Below are 8,427 nucleotides of genomic sequence, written 5' to 3' on the forward strand. Positions count from 1 at the left end.
GGGGCGGCGATCCCGTTGAAACGAAAAAAAAATAAACCTTGTTTTTTTTTCAAGGCCACTGCATGCTTTTCCCGCCATGCGACGCATCCCGACAAGACGGAAGGCGGGGAAGCCGGGTCGGCGGTTTTCTCGCTGCCGCCATCTTTTACCACTTGCATTTGCATTGCGGAGCCCGCGAAGCCGGTATTCTTTTGTGCGCACCGCTGCAAAGCAAAAATCGTGTTAGCATGTGCATCGCATATGCGGAATGAAGTAGAAGCTTATCCTGCGCGTCGTGTTATGGCACGTTTTAAATGATAATTCCAGCGACATAAGCTCGGTGCATGATTTTAAGCAAGGAAGCATAATGTAGTTGTGTTATTGTAAGGTTAAATATCGTCCAATTAGGCCCTTTAACAAGGATTGGAATTGTTGTGATAGGACTTCTTGATGTTACGTCCATAGAATGCGGAGAGGATTGGATCTCAGTAAAGAAAGGCCCGAGGTAGCGAAAAGATGCCAGCGACACGGATGACATCAATTTCGAGACCATGTGGGCATCTGAGCTGTCAAGCGCGGGGCTATACCGAGCAGGCACGCGCGCACTCAAGAGTCCACGGGACGGCGCAAGAGAGTTCTTTCTCACTTCCCGAGACCGATAGTGTGTACCGAAACTGTGCGTAGCCTCTCCGTGGGAGCTTCGCTACTCTGTCCGCCTTTCGCTTGCGCCAGCACGGTTGGCGCGGGCCGCGTGCGCAGCTCTAAGAGAGAGGAGCAGGAGAAGGAGGAGGAGAATAACTGCGAAGGCGCTCGCCAAAGATGCGCCATCTCGTTTCACGAGTGGTCCAGTGGACGATGGGATAGAAGTCAAGATGGCTGCCAGCATCAGGGACGTGTTTGGCGTCTTGCGCGGGCGGTGCACTGAAGATAACTGTGACTGCCCGCAGTACATGGTTTTGCCGGAATTGAAACTGAAGTGCGAGTACTGCGGACACTGCCCGGCAGTGCACGGGAAGATAAACGAGATCGGTGAGTACCTTTACGTGGATTTTTACCTCGTCGTTACTTATGTTGTTGTAGCAAGCTTGTTTGCACGTGAACAAAGGGGGGAAATTGAGCGCCTTAGTAGAACTCTGTGTAGCGCATCTCTTGCTTTGCTTGCGTGCATTATTGTGCGCCAAGTGCGACTTCGTGAGTAAACCTTTCGGATGAAACAAGGAGCTCAGCAGCTCGACAGGGAACACATGTGCGGGATTCCTGTTGTTCTGTTTTCACACGTGGCATAGTGACTGCACCGCCTTTGACTGCGAGTATTGTGTATGTTACGAATGGCGCAATGCTGCCAGCCCAATGTCGACTTAATTGAGCCTCACGTTTCGGAAGCAGCGTGCCTTCTTCTCCAGGTGTCTTTATGATAGGCTGCACTATGGAGCACTAATTTGGGTTGGAGGAACAGTCGGTGAAGGGTGGCTGGGTGGCGTTGCACGTGAGCGAAAAATCCTTTTCCTTTGGGCACAAAGTGTCTGCCTCCCTATCAACCCAGAGGTCACCTAAGGACCAAAATCGATGTCCAACCTAATTCGACTATGTGAACACATCTGACCTCGGCCGATTTGGACCAAAGTCGACCTAATTCGACTGCGGCGGACACGGTGTCGACCTCCAAACTTGGCCCAGGCCACTCCCAACTTTGTCTCACCCACCCCTAAAATTTGTTTTCGGCCGATTTGGAACAAAACCGATGTCCAACCTAATTCGAATATGACGAACACGGTGGTGACCTCCAAATTTGGGCCAGGCCACACCCAAATTTGGCCCATCCACCCCCGAAATATGATTTCGACCCATTTGGACCAAAATCTATGCCCAATCTAATTCAACTACGGAGAACGCGTTAGTGACCTCCAAATCTGGCCCAACCACTTCCGAAATTTGACCTCAGCCGATATGGACCAGAATTGATATCCAGCCTATTTCGGCTATGGCGAACACGATGGAGACCTCCAAATTTGGCCTGCCCACCTGCGAAATTTGACCTCGGTTGATTTGAACCAAATTTATGTCCAGCCTAATTCGACTACGGCGAACACAATGGCGACCTCTAAACTTAACCTGGGCCGCTCTTAAATTTAGCCACCACAACCCCGAAATTTCGCCTTGGTCGATTAGTACAAAAATTGCTGTCCAGCCTAACTCGACTACGGCGAACACGATGGAGACCTCCAAATATGGCCCGGGCCATCCCAAAAAGGAAGGGTAGGCGCTGTCGCGTCTACTCTTAAAGCGAAGCTTAAGCGTGCTCGTAATTTTTGTAATGTTCAATCTACTATGTGCCTTAAATATATTTAGTTTAACAAAGTACACCGTAGGGCGAGTATATTTAGTAGCTATATTTATAACAGCATATCGAAATATAGGTAAGGAGCCGGCTGTATAATGGGCTTTTTCCGCAATGAATTTCACCCTTGCAGCTGTACTGTTGGCGACGAAAAGGGCAATTTATCTTTCTAGTCTCCAGCGCAGGTTGCAGTGCCGTTAGATTGCGGCTAACTCAGTCACAGCAGTTTTGAGAATCCCCGCGATAAGCATTTCTCACGTCATGTCATTTGAGAACTCGTATTTTTGCTTTCATGTGCACTTGCCTGTGAAGCCAGTGTAGTGAATTTGTCAGAACTGCGCGCCGCGTTGTTGGAAACGCATGAAGACATTTTGACTCAGTAAACTGAGCGTCGCCTTTCTCTTGTTTGACAACACGACATTGTGTTGTTTGCCGATTTTTTTTATCTAGTGTACGGTCTAGCTGGCACTCTGCTTTAATGCAGGTTCAATAGAAGCAACCACCAACGTTGATGTGCCAGACGTCTCCACGCAAGAAACGGTGGGCGAAAATGGTCAGTCTGCCATCTATGCGCGACAAATTTTTGTTTTTTGTGAAGCTAATGTTCAAGGTAGATTAATCACGATGGTTTAGGGGAAAATATTGTGAAAAACGTGAATTCATCAGATGACCTTGTTCTCTAACCCCTTGCACAGGATCGGCATGTGTCCGAGTACGCCACCCCCCCCCCCCCCCATCTCCGAAAAAAAAATAGAATCACCCTCTGAACCACCAAAATGTGAAAATTTTGAACTGGCTTGCACTAGACCAAAACTGCTATCGAAGATAATTTGAATACGTTCAATTGTGCGGTGACTTCAAAATTTATCTGGGCCTGCTCCAAAATTTGCCTTTCAGGACCCCCAAGATTTCGCCCTGTCCGAATTTGACCACAATAGGTGTTTAAACATTTTGAGTATGGCTAATTCAGTGCTGACTTCTAAATATAGGTGGGCCGCCTCCGAAAGTTGCCTCTCTGGGCCCTAGAAATTTTACCTGTAGAATTTCACCAATATTGGTGTCCAGCCTAATTTCAGTATGGCCAATTAAGTGGTGGCGTTAAAATTTAGGTGAGCCGCCTCCAAAAGTTGGCCCTCTGGTCTTCAAAAATTTGCCTTCATCCGAATTTGACTGGAATTGGTGTCCTACCTAATTTGACAATGGGCAACTGAGTGGTGACTTCAAAACATAGGTGGGACACCCGCACATTTGGCAGCTTATGCATTCTCTGCGCATGGAAATTATGGAGCCTCATGTAGGAAGAGGCGAAAAGCGTCTTGCAGGAAGCAATCGCTTTGTGAGGTATAAACCACACCAGAAGACTGCTTGCCCTCGCATAGAAAGCCATGATTATGCTGCCGCTCATGTGCCTATGCGCCAAATCCACTGGGTTCCCTATAGAACAATTTCATGCTTATATCTACTCTCGAGTATGCGAGAGGCAGTAATTATATTCCCGACAAGGTCTGCTGTGTTCGGTGTTGCTTAAAAGGCCGAGACTGTTTAGTACGCCTAATGTGCAGCAACGTATTTAGACCGACATCTGCTAGAAAATGCAAAGGCTTTGTCGTGTGTTGACAACACAGTGCAGTCCGTTTTTTTAATTTTGCAGGTTTTGTTTTTGTAGGGACCCAACTTCAGCTATAATATCCAATAATTGGTGGAGAATGCTTGTATATTTAATATTTTCTGAAAGACCGGGAAATTTTGTGTTACTCCTAAGCTAAAGAGATATTACTTTTTTTAGTGATTGCATAGTATGCTGTGGCTTTTCCAGGATATTGGGAATTATTTATAAAAATTAAACTGCATGCACAAATTTGGGGGTGTTGCAGCATATCAGCCGTACCAGTTTCTGGTTGTCATGAAATATTTATTTGCATAAACTTTCAGATTGGAGTGACCACGGCATGCAAGGCGATCCACATTCTTCATTTTTGGCGCCGCCTAGCACTTCACAAGGTGCGTCTCATCACCAAACAGGAATGTGGCTTTACCTCATAGCACATGAATAACAGTTTTATTTATGTATATATCATCTGCTGGATTGAAGGCATTTCCCCTTATGATGGCATAAGGTTCAGACGAAACACACTGTGTCCTGCCCCTTGTTGTGGGCAGCGTATGAAAACAATAATGATTTGAGTTCTTTATCTAGAAACAACAGCTGGCGGAATGGGCAGGAACGCTTTTTTTTAGAATTGCTTTTCCACCTAGGTTGGGCTACAAATTAAAGTAGCTGCAGATAAACATTTACAATCTTTAAGAGTACAGCAATTTGGAATCCTGATCGATCTGATGTGGGACTTTCTGCTGTATACCTGCTTGTGCAATAATTTTGACTTTCATGCAATCAGCACAAATTTTGCAGTATACACTTTTCCTGCACCCTTACCGTACTCTCTCTCCTAGTTTAGCACTGATGGAAAATGCACATTTTATGCTGTGCCAGATCAAGCATACAAAATGCATGAAGTCAGATACAGGTATCTCACTTCAGTCATTCTCATGTCTACAGATACAGAAGAGGTGCACCATACCAACTCTGGCATGGAAGACGACAGCCGCATCTGCCAGCTCTCAAAACCGCCCACAAAGCCCAAGGTCAGCAGGCACACCTGCACTGCATGCAGGTGCACCACAAGATACTTTTATGCATTTTCATGCCACATAAGAGATATACCTAAGAATAACGTAAAATTAGTATGTGTAAAGTGTCACAAATGGTTTCTCCGCATGTCACATTACAAGTTGCACATTGATAATGATTGCTCAAAAGCTGATGAAAGTCATGTTTGTGTGTACGTTGATATGAATGACACGCGGATTGGTGGGGCTCAGGCTGGAGGACATGCACCATGTATTACAACTGTTTGGCCTGTGAGTAGCTCAAGTGAGCAGCTGAGCCTTGAAGGTTTTGATACAGAGAGTTGTATAGAGGCTTCCGAAACGTCATCAAATTCACATTTGCTGACTAAGCTGTCATGTCTAGCACGACAACTTGAGGCACAGCACTGTTGCTCGAAAGCAGCTGTAGATGTTGTAGTAAACGGAGTGCAAGATATTCTGATGACCGCTGGTGTAGCACTTGATGTTTCTGCTGTTAATAATTCTAAAGCACGCAAGGCAATATACACTTCTCAAAGAATCTATGTTCCTCCAAAGGAAGTGATATTTCCTTCTGGAGAGAAAGGCTATTTTATTCCTTTAGGAGACCTACTTGAAAATTTGATGCACCACCCAAGCTTTTTGAGCCGCTTTCAATCCAGAGTTGGTTCTTCAGAAAGCCATCTATTGAAAGATTTCACCGATGGCACTAGATTTCAAAACCACCCAGTTGTGCGCTCTCATGAAGAAAACTTGGTTGTAATGCTGCTTTATTGTGATGACATTGAATTGGCAAATGTGATTGGTATGAAACGTGGTTTAAGAGGCAAACTGACAGTATTTTATGTCTCATTTGTGAACATCACACCATCTGAGAGGTCTAAATTAAGTAACATTTTTCTTCTTGCAGTAGGAAAGTCGAAAGATCTGAAGTCAGCAGAAGCAAAAGGCAGTCTACTTGATGATTTCATTTCTACAGTTAATGATTTAGAAACGGGGTGCAAACTAAAGATATTGCATGGTGAGAACACATTTTTTGGATTCGGGCTTGCTTACGTTGGCGACTCTTTGTCGTGCCATAACATCGGAAGATTCAAAGCAGCATTTAGCAGGAATGTTCGCCTTGCATGCAGATCATACATGGTGCCAACAACAGAATTTCACCTGTTTCATTATGAGATAGAGTGCCCACTGCGCACACAGGGCCAGTATGAAAACTGGTTGCTGCAGCTGGATACTGCTGACTCAAAAAAAAATCGAACTGAACTTTCTGCAAAATGTGGCATCAATTCCAGGTCTGTACTCGAGAAGATCACCCACTTTTCACTCCTGACAGATCTGTTGTATGACCCCATGCATATATTGCTGGAGGGCATTGTTCCCCATGAGTTGTCACTCTTTATCAAGTTTATTGTTAGAGATGCATCATGGGTCACCTTAACCCAACTCAACAATGTCATATCCCAGTTTTGCTTTCATGAAATTGTGAGCAAAAGTGACTATCCTCGACCTTTTGATCCAGACTGATAACTTTATGCCAGACTGTGCTGAGGATGAGCTACATTGTGAGTGCTTTCTGTTGCTATGCATCATCTCCCAGTTGTTGCTTTCACCCGTAATATCTTCAGATGCACTTGGGAATGTTGAGGATTTAATTGCACGCCACAGTGAACTTTTTGTGAAACTTTATGGCTCAGATCTATTCCGGCCGAAACTGCACATGCTCCTGCATATGACAACACAAATAAGGCGCTTTGGTCCTTCTCATCATCACTGGACTATGCGATTCGAAAGCAAAAATAGCCTTCCAAAGTCAAAAAAATTTGGAATTTTAGAAATATTCCACTATCAGTAGCTGACTATTTTCAGATGAAGATGTCTAGTGACTTGTGGGAAGGACCACATCGCCCTAAGGTAGCAAGTGCATACCACAACAGCGGTATACAATTAGGTATGCCTTTCATTTTGACTGCTGCCTTCCTTCGCTGTGGGTTAGAATCAAGTGAAATCGGACAGGCCGCTACATCTGTGCCATTTGCTTTTGTTTCTAATGTGAAATTTTCTGTGTCCAATGTCATAGTATTTTCCAAAGATGGTGAGCAACTATTTGGTGAACTAGAAAGCATTGTAGTTTGGAAAGACAGCCTTTTCTTCGTGGTGCATATATTGCTTAATGCCGCATACTCAAAGCGTGTGAATGCCTATGTTCTCATGAAAACTACACATTCCTTGGTCATCAATCCTGAATCCCTTTTCTATCCATGGCCACTTTTCACATATGCGAAACATGGTAAGCTTTACGCCATTACAAGGTGCTTGCACGAGTCCCCACTTCAAGTGATTTTGCAGAAACACTGTTTTTTTTACAATTTGGAGCCTGCAGATGTAGTGTAAATTATTGCAATAAAGTAACTTTCTTCACCCCAGGAATTCTATGATTGGCTTCTTCGAAACATGCCAGCATTTTCTGAAGGTGTGCAACCAGTCCTGTACAGAAAAATGGTTTCTGAAATACAGCAAAAAAGGCTCTGCAAGCAGCTCCATGCAGAAATTGCATTATTTCTGGAGTAAGTGCAACTTTACTATGTGCAGAATGCAAGCTTATGAATGCTATTGTTTTCATCTATATGCACAGATTTTATTTGCTTTATATCTCAGCAAAATGCTATTGCATGCTTCCGATATTGTCCACAAGTCTAGCATGTTTCTTTTCTTTCATCACCTTTAGTGAAAATGATCTTGTAATGAGCAACAACACAGCAGAGTGCCGCTGGCTGTACAAGGCTCTTGGAGACGCACTTCTTACAAAGTACCCACTTCTCAAGTGGGATGATCCCCAACCGGGCAGCAATCTTCGTCGAACACGAAACCAGGTTTATGTGAGTCATTTATCTAGGGTGATACTAAATGACCTAAAGGTAGGCATGTTTGGTATCCTGGTAGAAAGGGGAGAATAATGCTTGTAATGAAATTAGAAGGCGAGGTTTTAATAGTAACAAACGTTAAATTATTCAACCAGGCATGCTGGCCTATCTGAAGACATGCAATATTCAGCCGTCACGGTGATTTTGTGTTGCAGAGTGTGTTCATAAGGAGGCTGTCAGGTGGAAGAAAAGTTCGGAGGCACAGGGAAAAAAAAAAGATTTTCCACCGTGGCTCAATCTCCCCCAACCATTACAAAAGAGGATGCTGCTGCGGAGTTGCAGGTTTGCAGTTACACATTTGCTAATTAAAATGTCTCAGCATTTTCACTCCAGCTGTGCATCTGAATTTGTGGTTGTTGTACATTGCTCACATTCATTTCAGGCCTTATCTTCAAGCAGCTTGAATGGTGTTATCTACGACATTGCAAGAATGAGGGTCCTACTTGAGATTACACTTCCAGACCGGCTAAAAACACACATGGACCCCCTCCCACAGTACTTCTTGATGGAAGAAATTGTAAGCTCGCAACTGCTCTTGCA

General features: G+C 44.4%; 1 long non-coding RNA gene and 1 pseudogene across 1 annotated transcript; both read left to right on the plus strand.

Moving 5' to 3' along the window:
- Positions 1–4,271: 4,271 nt before the first annotated feature.
- LOC144119114 (uncharacterized) lies at positions 4,272–7,454 on the plus strand. Its single transcript, XR_013312265.1, has 3 exons — positions 4,272–4,318; positions 4,875–4,960; positions 7,391–7,454. It is a non-coding gene; the product is annotated as an uncharacterized LOC144119114 (long non-coding RNA).
- On the plus strand, positions 5,588–7,357 carry LOC144118778 (uncharacterized; annotated as a pseudogene).
- Positions 7,455–8,427: the final 973 nt, after the last annotated feature.

Source organism: Amblyomma americanum, chromosome 2 (assembly GCF_052857255.1).
Source record: "Amblyomma americanum isolate KBUSLIRL-KWMA chromosome 2, ASM5285725v1, whole genome shotgun sequence".
Classification (NCBI taxonomy): Eukaryota; Metazoa; Arthropoda; class Arachnida; order Ixodida; family Ixodidae; genus Amblyomma; species Amblyomma americanum.